The sequence below is a fragment of the Myodes glareolus genome, chromosome 4, assembly GCF_982192425.1.
Source record: "Myodes glareolus chromosome 4, mMyoGla1.1, whole genome shotgun sequence".
Lineage (NCBI taxonomy): Eukaryota > Metazoa > Chordata > Mammalia > Rodentia > Cricetidae > Myodes > Myodes glareolus.
Window position 1 is genome coordinate 1,088,354 of NC_142029.1, and position 17,110 is coordinate 1,105,463.

Below are 17,110 nucleotides of genomic sequence, written 5' to 3' on the forward strand. Positions count from 1 at the left end.
GAGGGAGATGACGATGGAGCTGGGTTTGCTTCCAAGCCACAGGTTGGACGGAAGAGGCCCTTGCTACTCTGTTAGCTAGGAGTGTCTTCTTGCTTCCCCCTTTAACCCAGAAACACAGACATACTTTTCCCATTACAACTGTGACCCTATTCATTCCAAACGAGAGGCAGCTCCATACAGGGCAGTTGGTCACACCTGATTAGAAGTGACGGACAGAGCTGGTAGAGGAGACCGGAACTGCTTCCAGCCCTAGAGGTGCAGCCACATCCAAAGGAAACCACACAGGTTCCAATTCATACACTTCTAGCAGGCACCGCCTAACCTGCTCATATTACCTGCATTCCCACAGACAGACCACGTGCCCTGTTCTCCCTCAGACTGCCCTCCCACCCTGGACGTAGTAGCTGCACCACTATCCTCTTTGCTGGGGCTGTTCTAATGACCTTCCATGCCCTGTCCTTCCTTCCTTGTGTAATAGTCCCAAACCACTGTTTATGTGGAGGGCAGTGCTACAGGGTGCTGGCAGCTGGGAGCCAGGATCTCAAGGCCCTGGGTCCTGAGTACAATCCTGTAATGACTGCACTATGGCTGTACACAAGCCAGAAACTAGACTGGAGACTTAAAAACACATGCACATAGACAGACAGGAACACCAGTCATCCTTGATGCAAGAATGCCAACTTTAGTCTGCTTAGGGCAGCTTATATAGAGCTCTGGTCACGCCCCAGCTCTCGGGATCTTTCAGCCATAGACTCATCAGAACCCGCTCCCCTGCCATCAGGGTCTCGTACTCAGAGCAGCTGCAGGCACAGGTAAACAAGTTGTTTTGCTCAGCTCACTCCAGCAGACAAAGAGTCTGAAGCAGGCAAAGACAGTCAAGGGGCCAGAGATCTGCAGCCCCCAACACAGCCCCAACTCTGCTACTGAAGAAGTTTGTGAATACGGTCAAGTTAATCAACTTTCCTTGGTATTTTTATATGTGAAATGGAGCCTTCGACTCCTCAGGAGGTTATGGTGAGGATCAAATTAAATAATGTGTCAAGCACTTAGCAAATGGCCCGAGAATACTAGGTAGTGATCTATCATCTACCTATCTAACCATCTACTAGCCTATATATGCATCATACATCATCTATAATTTATCTGCTTACTTTTCTACCTGTCCATCCATCTATGTATCTATGTGTGGTTTTATTTACATATCTACTAATCTATCTATCCATCTATCATCTATCTATCGATCACCTACCATTCATCTATCTATCATCTATCTATCTATCAATCTATCTATCATCTATCTATCTATCTCTCTATCTACTACCTATCTACCTCCTTATTGTTTATCTACCTATCTGCCTGTTTATCCATACTGAACCAACCAGGTCAGTCTATGATGGTTTTACCCCATAGTAATCACAGCTACCCTGAGTCCAACACAAGTTGATACTTAATGCTATCAATTTGACAGGATCTAAACTTACCTAGGAAACAAGGCTTTGAATAGGTGCATGAGAAATGATCTGGATCAGGTTTGGTCTCTGGGCATCCCTAAGAGGCATCATACTGATGAGCTTGGTTGAGATGGGAAAATTCACCTTAAATGTGGGCGGTACCACACCACAGGTTGGGGTCTTACACTGAACAAAAGGGAAAAGAAAGCTGAACACCACACTTCATCTCTGCTTCCTGACCATAGACACTGTTATTCTTTTGCGGTCACTTTAAGGACTAACCACGCCCACCCCAGTGACTTCTGACCTCCCTCGCCGCCATCTTTCTCTCTCTCTTGTGTTTGTCTCGTGTCGTGTGTACATGTGTCTTTTGTTTCTCTCTATGTTTCTCTGTTTTCCTCTTCTTTAAGCAATAAATGTCTTCCTCTTCTTTAAATAATACTATGTCCTGTGAGCCTTTTATCCGCCATAACCACCCGCCTGACTCCCCCCCGGCCGCATGGCGCTGCCACCCTGGAGATCTTGCAGGGACCCACAGCCATCCTTGTCGGACTAGAAGCTGCTCCGCGAGCTGCCCAGGGCATCCTATCATCATAATATTTTTAAAGAACAATAGACACAATGTGACCCGCTGCCTCAGGCTCCTTCCCCATGCTTTTCCTGCCACAATGACACACCCCCTCAAACTGGTGCCTAAGTAACCCCTTCATTTCTTAAGCTGTGTGTCAGGTTTTCTGCCATGGCAAGGAAAACAGGAAATAACACAAACTTTCCTTCTTGTTCTCTGCCAACATCGACCTTCTCTGCTGCACTGTGACTTAGAAACAACTTCCTCTAAAGCAATCATAAGTGCAAGACCGAGGCAGAAGGATTGCTACAAGTTCAGGAACAGCTTGAGCTATATGGTGAGTACCAGGCCAGCCAGTAGCAATGCATTATCTCAAGAACCTAAAAACTAAATAAATATGGAATCCTGTCATCCCAGTTCTAGGGAGGCTGAGGGAGGAGGATCAGGAGTTTGAGGCAAGTATGGACTACAAAATGATACTCTTTCAAAACAAAATGAAGCAAAACAGAACTAGACATGTAAGAATTACACTGAGTCTGTGCCGTTTTAAAAACCAAGAAAAAAAACTTACAATACTATCCTGACAATGATAATTATTATGTTCATCACCCCTGCAAGGTTTTTGTTTGTTTGTTTTGTTGTTTTTGGTTTATCGAGACAAGGTTTCTCTGTATAACAGTTCTGGCTGTCCTGGAACTCACACTGTGGACCAGGCTGGCCTCAGACTCACAGAGATCCACCTGCCTCTGCCTCCCAAGCGCTGGGGTTAAAGGTGCACGCCACCACCGCCCGATTCTATCACAGGTTTGAAACCCAGTTTTAATAGTGCTGTAGAGCCAGCTGTGGAAGGTGAGTTTTACATTTATCACATTTTGTCGAAGTTGTCTTTCTGAATGACTACACGGTAACACTGACTTACTGAAAAACTTTTCGTTTAGTCTTATTGAGACATGAGCCCCAGGTTGGTCTACAAACTCACTATACAGCAAAGGACAGCCCTGAACCTCTCATCCTCCTGTCTCCACCTCTTAAGTGCTGGGACTGCAGGTGCATTCACCATGCCCAGTTTAAATGACATCAGAAAGGGAACCCAGGGCTTCCTACATCAGACAAGCTGAGCTACATCTCTTGACTGTTGAATCACTGTACTGTTAAACACAGAAGTGGTTTCATTTTTCCCTGCAGGAAACATCTTCCTGCCTGCAGATTTTCTTTCTGAGGATAGAATTACTTTCTTGGGACAGATTCCTAAGAGAAATAATGGGCCTGAATGTGAAGAAAGAGCTCATAGCGACATAGCGACTTTTTAAAAAATGTTCTATTTATTTTAATCTTACGTACATTGGAGTTTTGCCTGCATGTGTGTCTATATGAGGGTGTCTGATCCCTGGGGAACAGAGTTACAGACAACTGTGAGCTACCATGTGGTTGAATTGAACACAGATCCTCTGGAAAAGCATCCTCTTAACCACTGAGTCATCTTCCTAGCCCTCACGGTGATTCTTTTTTTTTTAAACTGTGAATTGTCATTGTTTGTTGGAGAAAATGCTGTCATTGTTAGGGAAGCATTAAATTTTATGGATGTCGTAAGAAGGGAGTAAAAAAATACCCACATATCAGCCACTCAAAGGTGGTCAACAACCCACACATGTTATTTCCTTTCCATTCAGTTTTTCGTTGAATGGGTATTGGGAAATTTTTATCTCTTAGTTTTAGTACTTGTGTTACTTAAAGTCATTGTGACGATGCTCTAACTAGAGGTCACCTTTTGTTTGCATGTAACAGCTAAAGCATTTTCCTTTCATAAGTATTGGCTCAAGACAAGCACAACTTCCTTTGAGTAAATGCTTTATCACTTAGTTTCCCATTATCTTAGTTAAACAGACTCCAAACTTTTCTTTAAAAAAAGCTTGTCATGGCCGGGCGGTGGTGGCGCATGCCTTTAATCCCAGCACTCGGGAGGCAGAGGCAGGCGGATCTCTGTGAGTGTGAAGTCAGCCTAGTCTAAGTCAGCCTGATCTACAGAGCTAGTTCCAGGATGGGGTACAAAGCTACCGAGAAACCCTGTCTCAAAAAATCAAATAAAAAAAAAAAAAAAGGTTTTCCATGAATGTAGCCAGAAGTTGGGGCTTAAAAAGCAATTTGTGCTTTGAGTAAACAGAAATGAAAACTTTTTTTTTTTCAAGATAGGGTTTCTCTGTGTGACTCTGGCTGTCCTGGAACTCAGAGAGCCACCCTGCCTCTGCCTTCCTACTGCTGCGATTAAAGTCACGTGCCACCACCACCCAACTCAAAATGAACACTATTGACAGAAGAGTTGCTTGCGCAAAAGACTCATTTCAAGTTTTCCCTAGACCCGTGAGTGGGTGACGATAGCCGGTTGTGGGTTTTGCTTCCTCAAATTTTTTGATAACTAGAGGAAAACCAGAGAGAATCCTAGCCCCTGGCTCTTGTTGTAATTTATTTAAAAGCACTGCCAAGAGAAGTCATGCCAAGCAGCAAGGCTCACACGGGAGGTTTATTGGAAGAGGAGAGAGAACGGGCAGAGAAGGGGGCGGATGGGGGCAGATACGGGTCCCTGGGGACAAGAGTGGCAGGGCAGGGGGAGGGGGAGAGAAAGGGGTGGGGGACAAGAGGTGGGCAAGGACCACCTTTTAAAATAAACCATAGTGAATGTGCACGGGGATTACTCTCAGTGGCTGCAGCTGAGGACACCCCCTGCCAGGACCCCAAGGTCAGGCCAGCACAGATGCCTGAATACTAACAGCTCTGGCACCTGGCTCACTCCTTAAGAGAGCTCTGACTTTCACTGTGTGGCCACAGGCAAGCCACACAGCCTAGATCGAAACTTTTTAAGCTGCAGTCTGTGACCCACACATAGGGTAAAGTAACTGATTGGGGATGGGGGTGTGTGCCGGGGGTTGGCAACACTGAAAGATTTCTGAACATAAAATGGACAAAAATTAATTAAAAAGCATATGGATTATCATACTAGGGGATTCTGGTGGCACCCACCAATATTGACTCTCAAAACTTCATTGCAGCCTTGGTTCTGGATACCCAAAGCACACTTTGCAATAAGCAGGCTATCTTGTAAAATGACTTAATTATGGAAAACAAAGAGTTCATATTTTCCTGCCTTTACTTCTCAACACATAAGTATGAAATTAATGTAACTTTTGGGTTGTATTCCGTGAAATAAACAAACACATCCATCTCATTAATACGTAATGATTTAATGTTTAATAGGATCCTGATAAAAAGGGGGGTCTCAAGTGAAAAGTTTCAAACCAGATGGTATGGGCCCTGGTACAACAGGCCTCCTGGCTATTTCCTTACACCCAGCCCACACCCTGTGAACAGCTTTCTCAATGCACTCCACAAGTCTCTCTTAAATTGCCACCTGGTAGCTGCCCTACCTGCTGGGTGCCCCACCTGGACTCACATGTTTTTCCTGAGGCATCTGAGGTGTGCAGAGGAGCAGACAGGGTGCTTCCCCCAGGAGTGGATCAAAACAGGTGGCGCTGCTTCCCACGTGTGCACAGGGAAAGAAAAGCACAGGCTTCCTACACTGGAAAACAAAACCACCACCAAACGAGCAAAATGCCCAGGGGGCAAAAGGAAGTCCTGTGCTGCCCTTTGAGTGACAGAATAGAAAGCCCAAACCACAAATATCCAAAGAAAAATAAAGGAAGGAAAGGTGAGCGGAAGAGGGATGGATAAAGGAAACTCAGGTTTGGGGAAGGCAGCAAAAGGCCAGTCACTGTGGACAGTCACATGCCTACATTGTTTGGCTCACTGCGGTCAGCCAGGTAACTGATGTAGGCTGAATGGTGTTACAGTAACACAGAAAAGCAGCCTCCCTCAATCCAGCAAGGCTGACACTTTCTCTTTAAAAATAAGGTTTGTTAAGAGAAATGATTTTAAAGCAACAATAGGGCCTCAAGGTGGGAGGGAGAAATTTTGATGAAAAATGTTACACATGCACAAGTCACACCTGACTTGAAGGAAGGAGAGACTTATTTTTAAAATCTAGAGAAGAGGTTTATTAGGAGTGAGAACAAAAGAGAGAGAGAGGAAGAAAGAACAATAGTCTTTAAAGGGATGGGGTGAAGCCAGAGGAGCCTCTTCAGAGAAAATACAAGAATAAAATCCCAGGAACAAAGTCAATATTAGACCTTTGTGGGGTCTGGAGGAGCAGGGACTAGAAGTTTCATGTCATGTGATTTAGTTCAACACAGCCTGGATAGCAAAGATCACGGAAGAGTCAGATAACATAAACTAAGCACAGTCTGCTTCCTAACTGCCCCAGAGAGAGCTGCTGGGGTGTGGTCTGGTCTCCTCAGCTGCAGAGTAAAGCCTTTTAAGAGTGGTTGCTGCCTTAGAGGGGCAGACCTGTGTCTAACAGGTAGGAGGAAGAAAGCCAGCCGCTTGCCATGGCCTTCCAAACCCTCGGACTAGACTGAGGCTGTGATACTGACCTCTAACTCCATCTGGTCTAGATCCACCAAGGGGTTGCTGGACTTACATGCTCAGGCACGCCACAGGAAAGAAGCCTGGAGGAGAGTGGAAGATGGAGAGGACAGAAAGCAGAAGGGACAGGAAACCAGCCATCTTTGGAACACCCAGCAAGATCTTGGGGTGTCATCTTGAAGTCTCGCTTTTTAAGATGACAGCCTGACTTTCAAAACCATCTTTTGACTTTATAGCTATGGCCTGGCTTCCTACTGCATCTTGGAAGCCTCTGCTCGGACTGGGTTTGCTTGGCAGTGGGTACCCAAGACCCCAAGACTTGAGCTGGACTCTGCAGTAGAGCCTCCCCAGTTCACCCCCTGGAGTGCAGGGCTCTGGCTCCTGGCCAGGCCTTGGAGCAGAGCCATGCAGTCTCTGGGGGATTAGACATGGCAGGTTCATAGTTTCCAGGTGTCACTTTCGGTGACAGAACTCTTATACTAGCCAGAACACTCAGAAGAAAGAAAGACGGAGCTGACTTTCTGAATAACGAGGAGAGAGAGCTGTGGAGGGACCAGTGGACAGAAAATCCTGTTCAGTGGCCATTTACATGATAGAAGAAGCTCAGCCTCAGAAGACTGATTTCCGGGCCTGGATTCTTTTTCCAAGTCACAGGGGTTGTGATTCTTTCGCCCCATCTGGGTGACAATAGCTTTCTTGAGGACCCACAGGCTCAGAGGATTTCAACTCTGGGTCACAGTTGCCAGTGCCCTCCCCGGGTGCCACAGCCACTAAAAATTCAGGACTTATGGCAGGTGCTGGCCTTGTTGGTGTCAGGCAGTGGCCAGCGTCATGGTTCTCATAAGACTGGGTGTGGATACCCTAGCAGAAGCCACAGCGTTAACAGGGCTTGGCTCTTGGGTTCCAGGACTCTTAGTTCTTAAGGGGTAGCAAGGGAACAAAAACAGGACAGGCACAGAAACAGTTAGGGTCAAGTGGGATCTGGGCAGCTCGGCCTGTTCATTATATGTAGCTAAAGAGAAAGGCGGGGTCATTGCATACAGCTGAACAAGGAGTGGGGTTATCAAATACAGATAAACAAGATGGTACAGGTTAGGGCATATAGCTGGATCAAGGATACAGGTTTAGCTAATCTCAGTAGGAGCAGTCCCTGTAGGGGAGCCATCGTTAGACCATATCTGGGAGGAGAAAACTACAATGGACATTTTTTTGCTCACACTATCAACATCTATCTACACAGGGATCTCTGAGGAGGCTTTGTCATTTTCCAATCGGTCTGAGGCTAGGATCCTTGGCAGGGCTGTGCCTATGTCAGTAACACACATTCACTTCTGCTTCCTCAGTTTCCCACACCGTCTTTGGCTCCTCACAATCTTCCACATTCCTTGATCATAGTTCCCCATCTCCTCTTGCTTTCTTGGGCTGCTCTTCCTTATCTCAGCAGCCTCCCCATTTCTGCCTCCAGTCACTCTCTGCAATTCTGCAGAAACTTGATGCCTCTGATGCAATTTCCGCCATGTGTTGTCTCTGCCACCATTGCCTCCTCTGCGTATTACCAACACATCCAGCTCTACCTGTGGTGAAGATCTCAAGTAGGCAAGAAAAGACCATTCAGGAGATGCCTCTTATTGATGGTGTAGGAGGTCCTTCTGTTTATGTGTTGCTTTCATTGGTTAATGAATAAAGAAACTGCCTTGGCCTTTTGATAGGACGGAACTTAGGTAGGCAGAGAAAACAGAACTGAATGCTGGGAAGAAGAAGGGCAGAGTCAGAGAAGCCATGGATCCTCCTGAGACTGATGCCAGTGAAAATCTTGCCAGTAAGCCACAGCCACGTGGTGATTCACAGATTAATAAACTAATATGTAAGAGTTAGCCAATAAGAAGTTAGAGCTAATGGACCAAGCAGTGTTTTAATGAATACAGTTTCTGTGTGGTTATTTCGGGTGTAAGCTAGCAGGGCGGCCGGGACAAATAAGTAGGCCCTCTCCTTGCAACATATTGGGTCCAGTGATTCAGAGGCAAGGACACTGTCAATTCCAAAGATTTGAAGAGAAGGACCACCAACCCAAATCATCATGGCCAGATTAATCAAAGCAGGCAATTAATTAAAGCTAGCTTTTTTTTATGTACACAGGCTGCCTCCTCTTAATGCAGGGTTCAAGAGGTTAGCATTGGAAGTGAGGAAGACAAGGGTTTTATAGTTCCAAATCTGCCAGCCTGAGTTTAACCCAGACCTACATCATAGGAGGTGGGAACCGACCCCCACAGGCTGTCCTCTGACCCCACAGGCTGTCCTCTGACTCCAACATGTGCTCCGTGGCACAGGCTTGCCCATTTACACAGAAATGAGAAAATGAGCAAAATGTAATTTTTTTCTTTTTTTAGTTTTCAAAAGAAAAAAGAGAAACTCATAAGGAAACCCATTACTTTATGCTCACAAAATTAGTTTTAGAAAAGAAACATGAAAGTGAAGATAGGGTGGTTTCCTACATGTTCTATGCTCAGCCCTACTCTCTTTCTAGTTATAACAAGGAAAGGAATTCAGCAGGAGAGAGGCATGGCAAATTCCTCCCCAGAACCGCCATGGGAAAGGCAGAGATTCCCAGGAAACACCATCTTGGCTCCGTGGCAATGCCAGGTTAATAGCTTTGTGCACTCGGAAAAAAAAAAAAAAACCTGAAAATGTCATTTGACCTCAGCAGTCTTCCTGGACCAAAATCAGTGACCCTAGCCTAGTTAAGAGAAAAACACCAGCTAGCTAGGCATGGTGGTGCAAATCCTTACTCCCAGCCTGGGGGAGGCTGAGGTAGGAGAATCACCATAAACTCAAGACTAATCAAGGCTACATAGAGATCCAGAGCACCAGGGTTCAACTCCCAGCACCCATATGGCAGCTCACAACTGTCTGTGATTCCAGTTCCACGGTATCCAACACCCTCACACAGACATATATGAAGGAGAGAGAGAGAATCCCAAAACACACCTGGCCAGTGTTCCCTGGGTAATGGTGGCACATCTCTTTAATCCCAGTACTCAGGAGGCAGAGGTAGGCAGATCTCTGAGATATCAAGACCAGTTTGGGGTACAAAGTAAGTTCCAGAACAGCTAGGACAGTTACACAGATAAAAGCTGTCTCAAAAAAACCAAAGAAAGTCTGAGATTCTACCCCAGTCTGGGAAGCTTCAGAAGAGACAGCAGTTGAAGGTAATTTGATAACTTGGAGATGATACTAAACAGAGACTGGACATCAAGTCAAAACTTGGGACAAAAGCAGTCTTTCCTTAATAATAATAATGTTGAAACCAGGCAGTGGTGGCGCACACCTGTAATCCCAGCACTTGGGAGGCAGAGGTAGGTGGATCTCTGTGAATTCGAGGTCAGCCTGGTCTACAAGAGCTAGTTCAGGGACAGGCTCCAAAGCAACAGAGAAACCCTGTCTCGAAAAACAAACAAACAAACAAACAAAAATAATAGTAATAATAATAATAATGTTGAATCATTAATTGCAGCCCGTGTACCGATGTATTAAAGTGAGGTGCTAGTGTTACAGATACTGAGAGGAAGGGATATGAGAAATTTCTGGCCATCTACTCATTTTTTTCTGTGAATATAAAACTGTTCTGAAAATGAAGCCTACTAATAAAAAGAAACAAAAGAAAAAGACCTAAAGAGAAGATCATTTACCTTTTGGGGGAGGAAGAAATGACAGTAAATCTGATATGACTGAGGAGCCCCCATCCTGGACACGGGCCTCTGTGGTTCAGATAAAACCTCTGAGCCGTCAGAAGTCCATGGAGAACAACAGACTGAAAGTGATCACTGTGTGACCCCAAAATTATACAGGTGCTCCCCCAAACAAAAGCATTTCAAATGAGGACTTTTACAGAAAACCTGTGACTGACAGTTGGATGCTTTCCCTGCTCAAACGGAAAGGTGAACCAATGACAAAAGCCATGGACCGAGGAGCCAGTCTCTCCCAGAACCACCGGCTGCCCGAAGAAGGCAAATTAACATCTGAGAAGAGGAACGCCTTGCCATTCTATATACTTATTCCTGCCAGACACTGCCCCTGATAAATGTGCACAAAATACCCGTGACTGACTGCTGGCTTCCTTCCCACAACGTTCGACATCCCTCAGCATCCAAGGGACACAGGTACAGGAGCCCCATGGATTCAACATCCGTTGGCGATCGAGTCCCTCCTGTTAAGTGGCAGTGTCCACATCTGTCCCGTGTGTTCCCTTTGACATGCTAACTTTCTCTACATTAGTTATGATGATGAATTAAGAAATAAGATTTGTGAGGAGGCCTTGTGTAATGGCACATCCTTTTAGTACGAGCAGAGAAAGCAGAGGCAGAGGTTCTCTGAGTTTAAGGCCAACCCCATCTACATATCGAGCTCCCAGACAGCCAAGATTGCATGAGACTTCAAGGTGAGAGGTGAGATCCTGCCTCAAAAAAAAAAATCTTTTTTTATGTGGGGTGCTGGGCAGAGGGAGGCCATCCTTTCAATCCCAGCACTTGGAAGGCAGAGGCAGACAGATTTCTGTGAGTTTGAAGTCAGCTTGATCAGCATCAAGTGCCAGACCAGCCAAGGCTAGATAGTGAGAGCTTGTCTGAAAAAGAAAAACATAAGGAAAAATACGGTTCATTTTCAAAATAAAAACATGTTACTGAGTCAGATTAGGTCCAAATACAAATAAACCAAAAGAAAAAAAAATACTGGACCCCTGTTAGCGCCTGCTAGTCTAGCTGTTGTCCCTGCACACAAACTCTGCTCAGCTGTTCCCCTCACCAAAACCAGAAGTTTAAAATAGACAGTTACAACCAAGCATGCCTGCAAGTCACACATCCAGAAAGCTGTCAAACAAGCAAGGTATAAAACATAGAGATACACCTACTTGTGGTTTTCGTTGAGAAAAAATAAATAAATAAAAGTGACGTGGGTGGGGGTGGGGGATAAGACCTAGATGGAGCATAAGATTGCATTGCTCTGCAGTGTCAAGGTTGTAAAAATAAGAGTGGTGGTCACCACGCTGTTACCCTGATGGACAGAGAGTCCATGTGCATGAGACAGGGCAGAGGCACATCCAAGCCATCCTAAGACACAGACTGGGGTTCAGTAAGCAGCTGCAGGGTGGGAGGCCATTCCAGGCGAAGGAAGCCTTGTTTGTGGTCATCCCCACCGTCCTTAGCCCCACCCCTAAACAGTTCCCAGGAGGAAGTCCCACCACCTCACCTTTCCGTCTTCTCCCATAGCCCTCCTCCCTCTGATGTCACCTTGTCACCAGCCTCCATAAGAAGGTAACTAAGGCAATGAGGGTCTTTGGCCAGTCTGGGGAGAAAGGATGAAATAGAGCTCGGTTTAGAAGCCAGGATGTGCAATGCTGTCAGTAGAGACAGCAGGGAATGAGAGAATGGGGTGGACACGGGATGCCGGCCAGCTAGATGTGCCAGCTGATTTAGGACCAGGCTGTTTCGGGAAAGAACGCTTGGGCAACTACTGGAGGACCATTTGGGTTCTGTGGAGGAACACCTGGGTTCTCCTCGGAAGGCCATCTGCTATGTGACCCAGCTTTGCCACATACCTTCTCCAGAGCCATGTCCATGAGGACAGTAACACCTGGATGAGACCCAAGCCCTGTGGTTACAATACTCTCTACCAGGAGGAAAATCCCTGAAAGTCCCACACACTCACTCAGAAGCTATCTTCCTTCCAAACGCAAAGGAACAGCAGCAAAGGAAAAAGTGAGGCTGGCAGGCCAGGGCTTGACAAGGCTGTGTGGGTCATATCCGAGGGCGGGCGTTGTGGTCTCCAGAACCAACAGGCCTGGTCCCCTCTCCCCCACGGGCAGGTGACTGAGGGAGCCAGTTGCACAAGCTTGGAGGAGCTGCCTCTAACTCTGCTCTCCCTGCTCTGACCCTGGCTTGGTACTGACCTCTTAAATGGTGCAATTCAGGGAGGACTGTGCATCTCTGGGCTTTGGGTCACTCTGAGGTGACCACAGAAGGTACTCCCTGCTTGCTGCCGAGCTCCTGAGTCACATGGATGAGTTCACTCAGACCCCAGCCCGTGACAATGCATTCAAGGCTCAGGGGAGATTTTCCTTACCCTGTCTTACTCATCCTAAGACTAAAATTGTACCACATAGTTCCCCTGGGGCAAATTACCTGCAAAGTTAATGCCAATAACTCCTCCTGTCTCATCCTGAGATGCACAAATCCCTCTGTGTTGGACTCACAAAGGGGTCCTCATCCAAACTGTGACCCGGTCTTCACAAATCACACTGCCCACTCGCAACATGAAGAAAACCGACTTGTTCCCTGACAGAATCTTCCTCTGCTTACCAGACCGAACCACTTCACTCAGAGAAGCTTCCTGACTCAGACTGATGTACCCTCTCCTCTTTCTCCCAACTGGATTAAGTACTAGCCTAACTGCTACCAACCAGTCCAACAGGTCAGGGTGCAGAGTGGACCACCATGGCCTTGTTGTGGAAGCCAGGGGCTTCATTACCCTTCTTTTCTTCCCTAGGGGGAAAGGAATACAGAGAGCAAATCCAGTGTCTCTACTGACTAAATTCCAGATTGTGTGGTGTGTGTGTGTGTGTGTGTGTGTGTGTGTGTGTGTGTGTGTGTGTGTATACACACATGAAGCCTAAAGAAGACAGGGTATCAGGTCCCCTGGAGCTGGAGTTATAGGCAGTTGTAAACTGTCCAGTACGGGTGTTGGGAATGGAACTTCAGTCCTCTAGAGGGAACAGGAAGTACTCAACACAGAGCCATCTCTCCAGCCCCAGCCCTAATCCTCTTTAAAAATGGAAGCTGAGTTCGCTCTTTTGGGGTTGCAAAGTTCAAACAGCTCCTGAGGGCAGTGGTGGGGTAACAGGGCAGTCCACACATTCTTGGCCAGGTTGGTTCACTGATCTTCTGTTTGTTCAGCACTATAACCAAGCACAGTTTTGAGCCTAGAAACATAAGAAAGAATAAGAGGAAGACAGACCGCTTCCTGTCTGATAGTTGACACTTCCAGGTGTGAATGCAACCTTAAAGAAGTTCGTCCCCAAGGTTCTCTTTCCAACCCGTAGCAGCACACATGTGTAAGCTCTGGATTTGGGAGGAGGCTGAGTTAGGAAGAATGTATGAGTTTAAAACATAGTGAATCCCAGAACAGTGTGAGCTACAGTGTTTCAAAAATCTGTAGGGAGCAGAGCTCTTATTCCAAGTGCCACATCCCTGGCTTCCATATCCAAATATGTGACAGCTACCATGGCAACAGTAACCTCTGTCAGCTGTACCGGGTGCCTTCCTACACACACTGAGTCAAGTAAGGGACATACGCTAATTGCATTCATCTGCCTAGCACCCTACAAAGGGTATCCTCCCGTAACATGGGTTCATAAATGAAGAAACTGAGACATAGGATGAAGGAGTTCACATAGCCAGGAATTTGCAGATGCAGCTAAGTGCATGAACCTACCTGGAACATCCACAAAACAGAAGACCCTTCTACATCAGCTGCTGAGTCATCCCGTCTCATGCCCATCAAATCCGTTCCCAATATGATGACTAGGATCTGTTCTCCCAGCACCAGTAGCATCTCCTGTGTTTGTTTTAAGATGAGCCTTAATTCCAAAAGATCGTAGGGTTTTTGTTTGTTTGTTTTTGTGTTTTGTTTTGTTTTTCGAGACAGGGTTTCTCTGTAGCTTTGGAGCCTGTCCTGGAACTTGCTTTGTAGACCAGGCTGACCTGAATTCACAGATATCTGTCTCTGCCTCCCCGAGTGCTGGGATTAAAGGTGTGTGCCACCACACTATAAATTTTTAAGGAGATGGAAGGGGGTAAGGGTAGGAGTAGGGGAACCGGAGTGGCTCAGTTCTTAAGATTACTTATCATCTTGCAAAGGACCAGGGTTCAGTTCCCAGCATCCATATGGTGTCTCATAAACATCTGTATCTCCAGTTCCAGGGATATGACAGCTCTTCTGATAACAGGTTCCCGTATATATAAGGTGCAGATACATACACTCAGGCACACATAAAATTAAATAAAATAAATATATTTTTAGAAAAGAGACCCAAGACTTTAAAGGAGATAGCTCAGTCAGTAAAGCACTTGCTTTGCAAGCACAAAGACTTGCGTTCCACCCCCAGAATCCAGGCAAAACTAAATAAAAACCAGGCATGGTGGTGCCCACATGCAATACCAGGTCTGTAGAGACAAAGGCAAGCAGATCCCTAGAGCTCACTGCCAGACAGCCTAACCCACTTGAAGAGTTCCAAACCAGTGAGAGACCCTGGCTAATGGAGAAGAAGAAAGGGAAGGGAAGAAAGAAAGAGACGGGAGGGAGGGAGGGAGGGAGGGAGGGAGGGAGGAATAAAGGAAAGAAAGATCAAAGCAAGCAAGAAAAACACCTAAGAAATGACACCCAAGGTTGTCTTCTGGATTTCATACATCCACACAAACATGCACACACATACACACACACACACACACACACACACACACACACACACACACATGAGAGGGAGTGGATATTGCTCTCACATAATATTCAGGTGGGTAGGCTGAGCAGTCTCAATTGTTGTGGAATATTTAACTATGTAGAGATGTGTTTAACATTTGTTTATGCTGCAGAATATTATTTTAACTGTAAAGGTGTGTTACATTTGTTTATGCTGTGTTTGTTTAATGATGTAAGTATGTGTGTTTAATTATGTAAAGATGTGTTGCCTCTGTTTCACTTCACCTGCCTAAGGAACCTGATCGGCCTAATAAAAAGCTGAATGGCCAAAAGATAGGCAGGCGAGGGATAGGTGGGGCTGCTGGGCAGAGAGGGTAAATAGGAGGGGAAATCCAGGAATGAGGAAAGAACCAGAGGAGAGAGAGAGAGAATGGGGGAGATGCACAGCCATAGCAGAAAAGTAAGATATACAGAAAGAAGAGGTAGAAAAATCCCCGAGACAAAATGTAGATAAAAAGAAACACATTAAGTTATAAGAGGTAGCAAGAAGCGAGCATAAGGCTGAGCATTCATAACTAATATTACGTCTCTGTATCATGATTTGGTTGCCCAAAGCAAAAAGTCCAGTACCCTCAATACTGGCTCCTTCTCTGGGAGGCTCAGCTGTGCCTGGAGAGAGCCAGGATGCGGGTTGTGAGCACGCTTGTCTCATCCGAGCACCATTATAATCTAAGGAGCTCGTCACTGCAGCAGCCACTCCGTGTGATTGTATTCCGTTCTTTCCGCTCTGGGCACTCTCAGGGAAGAGTAGATGTAGAATTTAGAGGGCCAGTTAGCATTGGCTGTCTGTTTTACAACTCAGCTTCATTGTGGTGCACAGTATCCTGGGTACCCCTCCCCTCCCCCTTGGGTGGGGCTTCTGCTTCCTTGACACTGGAAAAGCATTCCTGGGCAGCACCTTCCGTAGGTTGGGTGCCCCTGGCTGTATGCCTCTGTAACACTTGAAAAGGAGCATATTTTAACTGCACACCCTCCCTCTCTGTCTCTCTCTGTCTGCCCCCCCTTTTCCCTTCTCCCCCTCCTCTGCGCCATAACACAGTTCCATATGGAATATAGGATCATTGGTGGCTTCAGGAACTTTAGGACTTGACTAAAGGGATGTTAAATTCCTGAAGATACATTTCACCGAGGTTTGGCAAGACATATTTACCTAATTCAGCCACGTTATAGTTCGATTGTCATTTGGCCTACTATCATGGTAATAGCCTCAATGAGTCCTCCATCCACCCACTGGGCTGAGTCACAGGAACAAGCCCACAGCAGCATCCCCTTATGAACCTGCCCAGCCCTGGCCAACATCAGAAGCCTGTGGGTAGTTCCGGAAGATGAATACAACTCAAAGTGGGCAGAGCCAGAAACACTCAGTCCATGAGTTTTATTTCCAATTAAAACATGGTTAGTTGGAAGTACTCACGAGGCAGAGGCAGGCAGATATCTGTGAGTTTGAGAGTCTTGTCTCCATCGCAATCTCCAGGACAACCCAGACTGCATAGTGAAACCCTTCTAGAAAAATAAATAGCCAGCAAAGCAACTCAATGGGAAAAAGCTCTTACCACCAAACCTGGCAGCCTGAGCTCAATCCCTAGGACCCATGTGGTAGGAAGAGAAACCAATTATCCTCTGACTTCCACGGGTAAGCTTTGAAACAGGCATCCCACACACAAATTAAATACATGTAAAAAGGAATAAAACTAAGCAGTAAAAACCTAAGCATTATACTCGGTTCTCACTATGCCTTATCAAAGTTTTTCTATTACAAATAAATTGATACTTTCTAGATCATTGCACCATAGATAATTATAAATATGCCACACTAGTTTAGTCTCTACACACACAGACACACATGCACGTATGCACGCACACACACACACATGCACAGTGGGTTGGGGTGTTGAGATGGAGTCTCATGTGAGCCAGGTTGTCTTCAAACTCACAATACAGCTGAGTCTGGCCTTAAATTCCTGATCCTACTGTGCTCACCTCCCAAGCACTGGGATCACAGGTATGTACCATCAAGCTTTGGTATTTATATTTAACAGGAATCACAGAGACAGAATTTGTAAGAATTCCTAAGTTTGCAAGGCCCATGAAT